This window comes from Leopardus geoffroyi, chromosome A1 (assembly GCF_018350155.1).
Source record: "Leopardus geoffroyi isolate Oge1 chromosome A1, O.geoffroyi_Oge1_pat1.0, whole genome shotgun sequence".
NCBI lineage: Eukaryota > Metazoa > Chordata > Mammalia > Carnivora > Felidae > Leopardus > Leopardus geoffroyi.
In genome coordinates, this window is record NC_059326.1 from 32611914 (window position 1) to 32627014 (window position 15101).

At 35.1% G+C, this 15101-nt stretch overlaps 1 pseudogene; it reads right to left on the minus strand.

Annotated features, from left to right (window-relative positions):
• LOC123608298 overlaps positions 1-8264 on the minus strand; it is a 185254-nt pseudogene extending 176990 nt beyond the window's left edge.
• Positions 8265-15101: the final 6837 nt, after the last annotated feature.

Sequence of the window (15101 nt, forward strand, 5' to 3'; positions counted from 1 at the left end):
AAGGTTGAGAAGTACTTGGCAAACAATCATGGAAGTCTGGATCTGCTAACTACCACTTATACTAAGATTGCTTATTTGCTTAAGTGAGAAGCAAATATTTATTTCTGTGTGTCACTGAGATTCTTTATCTGTTTTTTAACCAGCAATTTTGTGGTAATAGTTAATTGAATGGATTGAACCAACTACTCAAAACCAGTCAAAGAATATAGCCTCTTTCAATTGAATTTTCTCATACAACACTCACAAAAAGCATTTATGTGTATGTATCAAATTTTACTGAAAGTTTGAGGGCAATATACTGGATATGTACATGGATTCCTTAATTCTGAAAATATTATGTCGTCCTTCAGCCATCTTGCCACTGGGAAGTTCTCTTTATTCATTTCCCTAGATTTTTACTTCCTAACATGGCTCTATCAAACAAGGATTAATCTGACTTTACATTCTCTAACCCTCTGTGGCTTCCAGCTTTTCTCTTTATTTCATCATATAGATGAATTAATTCCCCCCTCCTACTCCTCAGCTCTGGGTTTACTTTTGCATATAGAAAGGATCTTTAATGGGATTTGCTGAGCAGAATCACTTAATCAGTGTCTCATCACTTCATATCTAAAAGAACTGGCAAAGTTTAGAAATGCAAATCTTTCCTCTATCCTTCCTAGGTTCTTGTGGATGAAAGTGAGAAAAAGCCACATTTGTTTTCCCACTGATATAAAACTATATATCGTCCTTATAAGGTAGAAACATCTATAATCATATTTTATCATAACTATGAATTGTTCATTGTACAGCTTTAATTTGTATAATACTGATGTTTATGTGAATATTGTACATATACACACTCACACAACTTATCCATATTTAACAACTTACTATTCAGAAGTTGCAGTCAGCACAGATCTACCTAAATGAATTAAATAATTGCCATTATATTATTTGAGAGATTATGAAAATTATACATGTAATTATTATAAACTAAAATTATTGTAAAAGAAAGTTTTCTGCTAAAAATCATGTTTTATTGTTAATTAATGTTAACAAAAATGCCAAAAGTGATATGTGAAGGTAGAGAAACATTAGAAGAGTATATACATCTGGGGCTCAAAAAACAACTATGATTATATTACTAATTTGGTCTTGATTAGTAGATGGTGTAATTGGTTAAATTTGATTTTTTAAAAAATCCTTTAGTAGCAACATGAAAACCAATTTAGAAAGGATATAGGAAGACTCATTAGACGTCTTAAATATTTATCCAAAAAAAAAATAAGGATGGTTGTTGCAAAGAAAATTGAAAAACATAGTAATTAGGAAGCAAAATTTATGGGACTTGGATATATATTGGGTGTTACTTGTGAGGAAGAGAGACTAGAATAAGAGAGCTCTGTAGTTCACACTTAAGTTTGAACTAATGAACAGATTGTGATGATTTCTGCCTTTCCAATAGATTCAAACTATATTCAGTGCTTTTTGATCCAACTGCAGCTGGTAAGAAATATCAGTTACTACAACCCAACCTGTATTTTTTTGTAACCTGTATTTTTAACGAAGTATCTCTAGTTTTTCAAGAAGAACCCAGAGGCATTATTTTTCTTTCTCTGTCAGAGATGCTCTTAATAATGACTTCTGAAACTATAAATTCATGTGTGGAAGTGGGCAATATGGTTAGCATATTAGATCACTTATTCTTGAGAGGGTAAATACCATAGTCCCTCTCATCAAAATGGGCGCTATTATACTTGACATCAGTGGGACTCTCTAGAGATGCTAAATATCATGTCCTGAAGCATCAAAAAATGTAAGATGGGTAGAACTAGGGGCCGGGTGACTCATAAATTTTATCTATGTTGTGCTGACTCCCATTAGCTACCAGGGTTACTTTTTAGGAATTTTTCATTAAACTAGAGCTGAGAGAAAAAAATATTTTATCTATCTCTGCTGAATTGTTAGATTTACGCCTCAAGAGTTTTCAGTGGTCAAAAACAAAATCTGACTGAGATTGAAACCAACATTCAGGAAAAATCAGTAAAAGAGAAAGGAGAGAGTGATTTCTGATGTCATTCCTGTGCATGGTTGGACTCAAATCTTGATATAATACATGATTTGGGGGTCAGTGAATTCCTTTTAACTCCCCAAACTAATTTCAGTTGGGTTTCTGAGCTCAAAACCAATAGTCATATTGAATGCTATATTGTACAAATGATTGACAATTTTTAAAAGAGGGCTCATTTATATAAAAGGCATAATATACTTCATTATTTGCTGGGCATACCTTGAATTTCCTAATCAAATTGCAACCATAATTTTGAATTTTTACTAAAATGGTTAACTAGTAGATTACTACTATCCAGTCTATGCTGATGCTTAAAGAGGAATACCTTCTACTTACAGAATTAAAGATTTTGCAGTATGTCTCAAATATATAAACCTTTGCCAAATCAATATATGCTAATACCTCAAGTATTTAAAAATACTTTAAGGTTCTTCTATGGTATCATTACCCTATGTTCCATATGTCTAAAAGCACTTGGATATCGAATTTTAAGTGTCACTACTCGTGTTTGGTATTTATGTAGCTATATTTTAGGAAACTTGATAAAAATTAGGATAAAATGTAGGATTTATAGCTACTCTACAGAGCAAAATTCCAGTCAATATAATCATTTCTCATTGTAAGCCTGGGAATAAAGACAAGACCTGCAGTGAACAATGGGTTTAGAATCAAGCTACTGAGTCAATAGAAAAAAATTCGAAGTATTTTATTTGTGTGATCTAAAAGAACTGTTGGAATTATAAAGTAATATACAGATAACGATTACTCCATTATGATCTCAGTCTAAACATAACGCTCTTTAGAGTGAAGCTTAAGCTCTGGCTACATCAAAGCAACAATTGAGGATCAAAAGAGTCTGAAATACTTAAAAGGACATTTTTACATTTTAAAGATTACACTCTCCAAATAATTATAAATAAATATATTTATTGTGATAATTATAAACAAGTATATCTATTACATAAATAAATATATTAGTGTTTCGTTTTGTAACTACAAATGCCAATAGTAATCTTTCAGTGATATTTCCATCACTTTTGTAAAATGAACTTACACACACACACACACACACACACACACAGAGGGAGGGACGGAAAGAGGGGGACAGAAAGAGAGAATACTATGCATTAAGCATGAAAAAAATATTTGTGTAGTGTTTTTGAATATTTTTAAAAACATTTTACAATATCGTGCTCATAAATGAAAAAAAAAAAGAAAATCTTCTAAGTTACAAAAGTATTTATCAGTTTGAATTTTCCTTTAAGAAACATTAATTTTATTTTACTTCGAATCCCCCAATTCAGGACGACTAAAAGATTACTAGAATGTTTGAAGGAATCCAACTGAGTCAAGCCTCATGACTGTATTTATAGCTCTGTACCATAATTAAATCTCTACCATTATATAGTGAGATCGTTAACAGAAGCATCCTATCTTATTGAGATAACATTGTAATTCCTATCATTCTGTTTAAAATTATTAGATAACGATCTTATCACTTGGCAGATGGTTGTAATGTCTTTACCATACTTTTAGTACTGACCAAGAGTAGAACAAACATCCGCATTTGTTTCCAACAGTCTGCAGTTTAGTTGCCAGCGAATGGAACTGAGCTGATACTCTACCCCTACTCTATTTGGCACTTTGTTCTTTTAAAATGTAAATTAATTAACAACACTAAAAATCGAGCTATGTGGCATAACGACACGCATTTCTGTTTCTCTCCAAAAGTCAGAATATTTGAGGAGGAGGGGGAAAAGGACTCCCATTTCCAGAGAGAAATGATGCCCTTGAGCAGAGTGGCAGTTACCTGTCTCACAACGCTTCACAGTGTCCTATTTTCATTTTTTTTCTTTCCTTATACCTTTTCCGTTGTTAATTTGTATGATGGAATGTCTTCTACAGCTCTTTGAGTATGTGATCTCTATCCCATAATAACTCATACAAGCCATACTAAACACCTTCTTAAATACAATAATAAAAATGTGATATATTATGGAAAAGTAACAGACTAGCTCTTTGAGCCACAACAGTAAAGTTGACACCTACATGTTATGAGTCTCAAATTAGGCAAACAAATTTGGAGGACAGACTGTTTTCATGGGGAACAGAAGATTATCATGCAATAAACAATATTCATAAACTTAAATGATCAAAAGTGGAAAATTGACAGAGTCAGCCATGGCTACTTCTGTGAATAGAAAGAATTGTACTTTTCCTTTCTAACACAAGGTATTATACATATGAAACCTTGGTTCTTAGCTATGAAATGCTATTGAAACTCTCATTGGTGGAATTCAAAGAATACTTGAATTTCAGTCAGAATATGTGTATTATACAATGAAGTTGCAGTACAATTTTGTATAAGTTTTACTTATCATTTTAGAGTCTTATTTGGCAACTACAAGAAAGCACATAATCCTATTACTGTACTGTTATACCATATGATAGTTGATTTTGAAAGGCCTTTGTAATAGATAAAATGTGTGGAAAATAATTTCTATTTTTATTACCTTCAATTACTCTTGCACTCAAGGATTTTGGTGTATATATGAAATGGAAACATTATATAAGAAAACAACAATAGGGATGCTTGGGTGCCTCAGTCAGTAGAGTATGCAACTCTTTAGTAGAAGAAGAAAGATTTATACGATCTGAAGAGAAACCACAGTATAGAGCATGCAACTCTTGATCTCGAGGTCATGAGTTCGAGCTCCATATTGGGTATAGAGCTTAAAAAAAAGAAGAAGAAATAAAACAACAATAACTTGATAGCTTCTGTCAATTAGTAGAGTAAACACTGTATAAAAGCACTTCCAATTTATGTTTTACATTTTTGTAATTCTTATTAGATCATGTTAATGAGAATCCATCTTAAGATATAAAATCTCTATCCACATATTTTATTATGTTTCCATTTAATAGTTGTTTCCTGACTATCCTGTTAGTAATCCAATGTTTTTCATACCAAAATTTAAAATAATTTTGCATAATGTGTAGATTTTTAAAAGTCTAAGGTGCCAAAGTGTGGAACCTTAAAAAGGTCAACCACGTAGATATTCTTATGAGTATGTACTCTCATCAGATTGCTGATGGTCTACAATCATTGGATTGCTTCTGAGTATAAATTAGTCCAGTTCTTCTTAAAAGGGGTATATCATAATTGAATTCCTTATAGATATCCACACATTTGAAAAAAAATTCCATTTTTAGGAAACCATAGATTTTTTGGCCATAGCTAAACAAATTATGCATATCATTTCGTAATCAAAAACAATTGCAAAATAATAAACAATTGCTGAGAAATGAGAAATATATATATATATATATATATATATATATATGTATATATACACACACATACACACACATCTAGGGTGAAAATAAAAGAGATTGACTTATATTGAAAGATGGGTAAATTAATTCTGGAAGATTTGGGGAGAAGTGCCTTATTGTTGGACCCATGAAATCCTATTCATGAATCAAAATCACACACACACACAAATCAGCTCTTGGGGCTCCTGGGTGGCTCAGTCGGTTGAGCATCCAACCCTTGATTTCAGCTCAGGTCATGATCTCATTGTTTGTGAGTTCACGCCCCGCATCAGGCTCTGCGCTGACAGTGTGGAGCCTGCTTGGGATTTTCTGTCTGTCTGTCTGTCTGTCTCTCTCCCTGTTTTCTCCCACCTGCACTCTCTCTTTCTCTCAAAATAAGGCAAATGAACTTTAAAAAAATGGTTCTTAACCTATCTGTCGCCAGATATAGTCTTCATCCTTCCACTGATTGGCTCCATATTTATAGATGAAAGACTCAGAACTCAGAGAAACATTTTTCTTACTGATTACTAGTTTATGATAAGAGAATGGAACGCAGATGGAAAATGTAAATAGGGCTAGGCATGGGGAAAGAGTGCACAGCTTCCATCCCCTTTCTGAGCAGGCCACTGGTAAATATCAGGAAAAAGACTAAAACAAAATCACTCAAGGAAATATAGTGGCCACATAATTTTTCTGCTATAGTACCAAACATGAAAGCAGAAAAAAATTTCGACCTGTTTTCTTAATATAAAACCAGTAATCCTGAATTCCTTTCCTTTGTCAGCACTTTGGCTTTATTAGCCATACAAATATTGCTTTATTTCAGAGTTTACTAATAAATATGGACTGGAGACTAAGGCTGTGCATCTCTAATTAGCAGTCATCCCAGAAAACATTTCTTTACTCAGGAAATTTTATTTACTCAGATGTTTTATGCAGTGTAGTGATTAAAATCTTTTATGATAAAACTGAAGACAATGAAAATGACTTACGTCATAGGACTAGAAAATAAACATAAGGGCAGATTTATGAAGGGACCTTGTCAGAGTTACATTTGTATTATATCTTATAAAAATTCTCTTCTTTTTTTTGTGATAAATTACCTCAATGTTATTGTGAGGAAATTTTATAGATGCTCAACCTCTAAAAGTTTAATGGTATCTCCTATGCATTGTAGCCATCATTCTTCCATCAGTTCTAATAATTGTCATATAAAACTCCTTTCAATTTTCTGTATGTGAGTCATTTACATGTTTCTAAATTTCTTTATTTGCCCAAATATTGCTTCATTCATCTGTCTTTCTCCTTTTTTTTTTTTTTTTTTAGGTAGAGGGTTATTAATAAACTCACGGACTCTAGCTAAATATGTTTTTAAATTAGTGTTAGAAGGGTGTGTTTTCTATATCAAATAGTGGCAAAATCATCCCAGATTAAATGACTGCATACCCTGTTGGCACACATATTTTATTCAGCTCCTCTTCACACACAGAAAAGTCACTGAGTATTTCTGTGCAGAAATTATCAAACTAAGAAGGAAGACAAATGAAGAATCGTGGAACTGGACTCAGTTTTGAGACCTACTGCTATTTCCTTGATAGTCATTTATCTTTGAGGTTTCTTTCCTTCTTTGTAATCTGAGTATTTTAACTTCAGAGTCAAATTGTAAACTCTAATTCTAGCAGCCAATTTATGAAAAAGCTTGGAGATAGTTGAAGGCAAGGTAGAAGTTTGCGAATAACTAAAAATATCACAGAAGATAATGACAAAATATCTCCTGGAGGTTTAATAGGAAGCATTGAAGAGGTTATAATATTGTTTAATTGAATTATGTAGTTTTCATTTCTAACCTTAAGTTCATCATTTCTTTAGAAATTTGGCTGTAAAACCTATATGATTATGAGCATGCTTTAAAGGTTCTGGCACTATCAAAAGTTCTAAGAAAAAAGAAAGGCATTGCATTTTTTTTTTTTTTCAGAAAGAAGACACATGTGTATTTACTAAAAAAATGAGACTAAAAGATTTTTCTTTAATTTTTTGTTTGTTAACATTTATTTATTGTTAAGAGACAGAGAGAGAGGCAGAGTACAAACAGGGGAGGTGCAGACAGGGAGACACAGGATCTGAAGCAGGCTCCAGGCTCTGAGCTGTCAGCACAGAACCTGTAGCAACCTGAACCCATCAACCATGAGATCATGACCCGAGCTGAAATGAAGAATCCGATGCTTAACCCACTGAGCCACCCAGGTGCCCCAACACTTTTCGTTTTCCAGTTTCAGAACTCTGACAAGGCTCAGTGGGTATACATTTGGAAGATGCCCCAAACTTGTCTCTGACTGCCCCTCCATGAGGAGGCCGGCTCTCAGCTACCTGCTCCTTCTGGGGCACAGGCCTAAGGCCGGAGAGGTGTTGGCTTCCCAATCTCAGGCTGTGGAGTCATCACTTCGGTGCAGGGAAGGCTAAAGAGAGGACTGAAGGGAGGCAGACCAGGGCCTGGTAGCCCAGGCTGGGGCATCGCTTGGTTCTGTGTGCTCCCTCGCCTCTGTGCCAGGTTTTTCCTATCAGAGAGCGGCTCTGGGTCTCCCTGTTGGTACTAGCAGCACCTGGGGGCTTCCCGGTGGAGCCCTGGGTGGGTAGGGGATGTAAACCCTTGACCTTTTTGCGACTCTGTGTGTGGGTGTGTGTGCGTGTGTGCACGCGCACAGTGATGCCATGCCTTAAAAGAGGATAGCGGCTGGGATAACAGGGGTCTCTGGACTTCCTGAGTCCAAAAAGGCTCTGGTGGGCTTCTCCCAGGATGATGCCTCCTCCTTTGGGACTGGGGCCCTGCCACTTGCTCGGATGGCGGCAATTGCTGCAGCTGGGGCGAGAGGCCCGGGCCGCAGATGGTGGTCATGGTGACTGTGCAGTTGGAGTGCCTTTGCTGTCACCAGCCTGTCCAATTCGTCTGCCTTCTCTAGAACTCTCTTACTTCTAGTGTCTTCCAGCGAGGTAAGAAAACTGGGAGTACTCAGTGCTTTTTTTTTTTTTTTTTAATGATTATCATGTCATTCTGTGTCAGTATAGTCATTCACACTCCATTTCATTTATACTAGCAAGGGTAATATAATTTTTGCCAACATCTAGTTACTCAAGTCTGTTGGAAGAAAAGATGATCAAAGAGATAAAAACCAAGGCTCAGGAAAGGAGTGAATCATGTGCATTGAGTATCTTACTTGATTGAATTCACTATGTGTTTGTACTAGACAAATCGTTATTTTTCCTTGGCATCCTAAACTAAATTATATCATTATATCATTAAAAGTTAAAGGACTCCTAGGTAGCGATTTTTCCCCCTGAGTTTTGAAAACTATATGCTTTCTGACCATGCTTAAAAAAAACAAGACACTAATGGTATAAAAGAATATACAGGTACTCCTTACAGGATTTATTCATTATCTTGTTCATTGTATCTTGATGACAGATTTTGGTATATTTTTAATCAAGTGCATTTCCTTGAAATTGACAATTATGAAGTTTGATCTCAGAGATAAACAATAAGGGCTTATGTAGAAAAGTTAAAGACATTGGATGTAACACCTTACATCTTATATCAACTACCTCTTTTATTTTACCTCAAAATAGCCAATTTATATTAGCCAAATGATTATAGTATTTTTTTTATTGAATGGTTAAAGTATAAAATAATTGAAAGTCATTAAATTCTTTTTAATTCTATTGGTTATGTCATTTTGGATTAAATGAGTGTGTATGAAAAAAGTCTATTTTGTTAGCAAATGCTAACGAACTTTTGAACTGAGTCTTGAAAAAAATAATATCTTAAAAAATTATTATTTAAGTTTTTCAAAGCTTCTAACATAGAAGAGAAACACTAGTAATCTCAAGAGAGTAATTGAATCAATTTTTATTTTTTAAACAATTTCGATTACATAAACATGATTTTATGTAAAGTAGATATAAAGAAGAATAAACAGGTGTACTTAAATTATTTTTAAAGTGAAAACATTACAAACACTGTTCCATGTATTTCTAAGATTAGGATAAGAGACTATATCCTTGGAAACAGTAGATTTAAACTTACCTACCTCTTACTCATGAGGGCATTTGAATTGCTAGAATAATATACCAGTGTGTTTACTCATTTTTTTTAAAGTTTATTTATTTATTTTGAGAGAAAGAGAGCGAGCAGGGGGAGGGGCAGAGAGAGGGAAAGAGAGAGAGAGTGAGAGACAGAGAGAGAGAGGGAGAGAGGGAGAGAGAATCCTAAGCAGGTTCTGTGCTGTCAGCTTGAAGACCACCATAGGGCTCGAACTCACAAACCTTGCAATCTTAACCTGAGCTGGAATCAAGAATCGGATGCTTAACCCGCTGAGCCACCCAGGCGCCCCTTGACTCATTTGTATTCCCAAATGACCGGTACGGTCAACTGGAAAATTAATGCGAAACATGTGGGTGTAGATAGGGGCCATATTAGCAAAATATTTCGGGAGAATCTGCACCACAAAATAGATGTGCCAAACCCAACTCAAGAAACTGGGATCAGTAAAGACGACTGTGAATGTCTTCAGAGATAATATGTGGAAGCTTCATTTTGCAGCGTTTTAGTGCCATGAGTGCCAGCATGGTGGGAAGCTTGGGGAATGAGATGCTGTTGCCTTTCATTTGATAAAACACTGCTCCCTCATCTTCCTGACCCTTTGCTTAGCTCTATGTACTTATTTCCCAACATACATCATTCCCAAGATTCTTCCAACATTCTCATTCTGATTTGAATCCTTTTCAAAAGGTATCTCTTAAAAACTTCAATCTGTATTCTGTGACTCCGATACAAGGTATAGATCCTGCTTCATTTCCAGTACTATGCCTTCCCTGAAATCTCTGATTTCTCATGACCCACTTTCCCAAACAGCTATTCTTTCTGTTTTATAATTGTTCTGTCTTCCTAATACAATTAAAATATAGAATAAGTCATATCAGAAGCTGTAAAATAATGGCCAATAGGTACATGAAAAGATACTCAACATCATTCATCACCAGGGAAATGCAAATCAAAACCACAATGAGATATCGCCTCACACCCGTTACCCTGGCTGTTCTCAAAAAGTCAATAGATAACAAGGGTTGGGAAGATGTGGGACAAATAGTTGTACTTTTTTACTGATAAAAAGTCCCTTAATTTACTGTTACCTGAAGAACAAATGATTTTGCAGAAATAAAAGGTAATGTTAATGAAATTAAAATGGCTTAACTAAAATCAGATATGCAAAGCAGATATTATTTACATACATTTTAATGCATATTATTGCAAAATTAAAATTTTCATTTAATTTCAAGACAGTGTTTGCAATTTTCTAAAACCTATATCCACAGTGCTTGAAATCTCTCTCTTCTCCTTAATAAAATTGGGATTTATTTTGAAAGCTGTATTAGCTTATCTGACTGTGACCCAGGTCATCTTGAAAACACATGGGCTCTTCAGAGGCTATTAATATGGTCTATTACTAAAAGGATATTGAATATTTTTCATGTAAACTTTTAACATTTAAAAACATTTTAATTAATATTTCAAAATAATACAAAACCAAAAATAGACCCAGAAACAGGTATATTTGAGCCTTCTTACTAGATCTCTAAATTGTTCAATGTTATCCACCCTATTATTTCTACAACAAAGACCAAATTCCTGGTAAAGGATCAATCCATCTCATGAACTACGGATTCTTCGCAAAGTATCTCTGAAGATGGTTATCCAGTAGTTCCAAATTCTACTCTGTTTGCTACTACTACTACTAGTTGCCAACAGAAAACCACTTAAACTAATCAGAGACTGCAGCATACATTTCTTTCCATGGAAAAAGTTGCACTGATTTTAGCAAGGCGTGCTATTCACACTTTATGTTCAGTGGTGCTTTTTCTTTCACCTTTGAGTAAGTCACTAAATACTTTTCTAACCAAAAAGAACAATGTATTACAACGTGAGGCAAATGCGAACCACCAAGTGTTAAGAGAACCCCACAGCTCCAAACAAGTAGAAAAGTGTAACTTCCAGTTAAAAAGAATTGGTGGAAGGATGGTTGACGTAAGTAAAACGGTGTCTGGAGCTGTCCTTCCACTTGGGCCTTGAAGACAAATACAAAAATTTAATTCATAATGAATTCAGAACACACTATGAATTGTAAATTATATATATAGTGTATGTTTACATAAGTCTAAACTTACATATAAGAAGCTCAGTTCAAATGGATAGATTTGAACATCAACATTTAAATTCTAATCACAAAGAAATTGTGGCAAGTTCTTTTTGTACTGTAGTCTGGGTTTCTATTTCTCCATATGTAGCAAATCATTTTCTCTTCAACCCCCATCACTATGGCCTTGAGATATTTTTTTTCCTTAAGATTCTCATTTTCTGTCTCTATTTAGGTAAATCATAAGCATAGTGCTTAATAGCATGAGTTGTGATCCTATGTTATTGTTAAATTTGCCTTGTCCAATAGGATATAGAAAATGCTGTTAACTTGTAAAGCTGGGGTGGTTGTACTAGGAATGTGTTGTTTGAAGAATTTAGTTGTGTCTATACTATGAGAACTATCTTTTCTGGATCTCTGGCTTCTCCCAGCAGTTGTGTTTTGTGCCTGGTCCATTTCTATATAGTGTATAGAAATGTATAGTGGACTATGTTACATTTCTTCTTTCAAGAGACAAACATCTTGATTGGAGTATGAGCTGATTCAATTTAGATAGAAAAATGTAAGACACAGAATACATCACCCCTTTTGAGGGTTTATTTATTTTTGAGAGACAGAGCATGAGCTGATGAGAGGCAGAGAGAGGGAGACAGAATCCGAAGCAGGCTCCAGGCTCTGAGCTGTCAGCACAGAGCCCAACATGGGGCTTGAACCCAGGAGCTGTGAGATCATGACCTGAGCCGAAGTCAGAAGCTCAACTGACTGAGCCATCCAGGCGCCCCTTAATTTGTGTTTTCTTGATGGCATATGATGTGGAACATCTTTTCATGTGCTTATTTGCCACATGCTTATCTTTGGTGAGATGTCTTTTAAGGTCTTTGGCTCATTTTTTAATTTGGTTCTTTGTTATTGTTGAGATTAATAGTTCTTTGTATGTTTCACATAACAGTTTTTGTCAGATGTGTCTTTTATTAATATTTTCTCAGAGTCTGTTGCTTGTCTTCTCATTCTCTTGGCACTGTCTTTCACAGAGCAGAAATTTTAACTTTAATGAACTTTAGTTTATTGATGATTTCTTTTATGAATCGATTGTGCCTTTGGTGTAGTGTCTAAAAAATCATCACCATGCTTAAGATCATCTAGGTTTTTACCTGTGTTATCATCTAGGAGTTTTGTAGCTTTGCATTTTACATTTATCTCTGTGATCCATTTTGAGTTAATTTTTGTTAAGGGTAGAAGGTCTTTGTCTAGACACATTTTTTTAAACATGTGGATGTTCAATTGTTCTAGAAACATTTGTTGAAATGACTTTTCTCCATCATTTTGCCTTTGCTCCTTTGTCAGAGATGAGTTGACATATTTCTGGGGGTCTATTTCTGGGCTTTCCATTCTGTTGCATTGATCTATTTGCCCATGCTGTATTGATTGCTGTGGCTTTATAGTAAGACCTATACTTGGGTATGGTCAATCCTCCTACTTGGTGCTTCTCTTTCAATATCATGTTGGCTATTCTGGGTCTTTTGCCTCTCCATATTAATTTTATTTTTTTAATTAAAAAAATTAATGTTTCTTTTTCATTTATTTGAGAGAGAGAGAAAGAGAGAGAGCATGAACAAGGGAGGGGCAGAGCAAGAGAGGGACAGAGAATCCGAAGCAGGCTCCAGGCTCTGAGCTGTCAGCACAGAGCCCGATGCGGGGCTCTGACTCACAGCCATGAGATCATGACCTGAGCCGAAGTCGGATGCTCAGCCAGCTGAGCCACCCAGGTTCCCCAAATTTTGGAGTAAGTTTGTTGATATAAACAAAATAATTTTCTGGGATTTTGATTGGGATTTCATTGAATCTATACATCAAGTTTGGGAAGAACTTAATATTGACAGCATCTCAGTAAATATATACACACATATACGTACAGGCTGGGATTGGGTGTTTCTCTTCTCCCAAGTGGAAGGCTAGAGTGGGCTGGAGTTGGGTATGTATGTTTCCTTGGGTTATTTAAGCTCTGATAAGACCCCATCAGGTTGGGCTCTGATTAACTGGTTTCCTCTGAGGGCAGGTCTTGTTAAGAACAGAGCTCTTCTCCATATTTCAAAAGGGTTCCTTTTCTCCACCCTCTGCTGGAAAAATGAGAGGATTTCTCTTCGATATTTACTGTGGCATCCTGGTCAGATTCCTGGAAGTGAATCTCACAATATTGTGGAGGCCCTCCTAAGACTGGATTCCCCTGAAATTTTTAAATCTCAGAGTTATCCACACTGAACTTCTAGCTATTGATCAATTGCTGTTTGGGGTTTTCTGCTCCAGTCAGGTTTTCCCTGTGGTTTCAGCTCATGAGTCTCTGCACCAGTAGGCTTGTAACTATCTACATTTGCCTGTCTGTCTCTCCAATCTTGGGGGCAGCAGCTTGCCCTGTTTTCTTCTCTTTAGTTATAGATCTGAGAAAATTTGTTGACTTTTTCAGTCTGTTCAGCTTTTTACTTATTATTAGGGCATAAAGGTAACTTCCAATCTCCTTATATGCAAACATAGAAACCAGAAGTCTCCAGTGGTTTTAAATTCTTATTTTACTTTTTCACCATAGCATCAGCCTCCACTGGTGTATTAGATATATATTTGTTTTGGGGCACCTGGGTGGCTCAGTCAGTTAAGCATCCTACTCTTGGTTTTTGCTCAGGTCATGATCTCACGGTTTGTGAGTTCAAGCCCTGTCTCGGGCTCCATGCTAACAGTGCAAAGCCTGTTTGGTATTCTCTGTCTCTCCTCTCTCTCTGCCTCTCCCCCAACCACACTGTCTCTGTCAGTCTGAAATTAAATAAATTAAAAAAAAAAAAAAAGATATGTATTTGTTTTTTAAATTATTGTTCCTCTGCCATGTAAGTATGAAAGTTCAGTGAGAGCAGACAGTTTGGATTTTATATTCACTACTGTTTCATCTATATCTGGAAGAGTGACTAGGAATTCAATATATTTGATGAAGGAAGGAAGGAAGGGAGGAAGGAAGGAAGGAAAAAAGGAAAGATGGAAGGAAAATACGTGCCCTATATTTGTGGGAAAAATTATACAACGAGGTGCCATAAAGAAATGTTGCAGTAAACATATATTGTAGTAAAACATACAAATTTGTTTGCATAATATATGGGAAGTTGGAATTTTAAAAAAAGATTAATTTATCTGCAATTCTAGACTCTATATTATTGCCTTTTATATTTCATAGACATGTAGTCATCTGAAATCAGAAACAGAAACCTATTCAAACCAGACTAACATTGGTTGAATAGTGGACAAATTTCTGTTAGAAAGACACAGATGTTTCATATGAACCTAAACCAATGGCAGAAAGAACAGTTTCACAAAATGCTGAAACGGAGAACTGGAAAGTCAAAAACCAAGAAAGTAAAAGAATATTTGCAGAAAATAATACAATTGCTTTGTTTTATATATTTATATAATATATATTATATATATATATATTATATATATATATTATATATATATATATTTTTTTTCCTTACACAATTTGGAGTTTAACTTGTTTCAACATAATT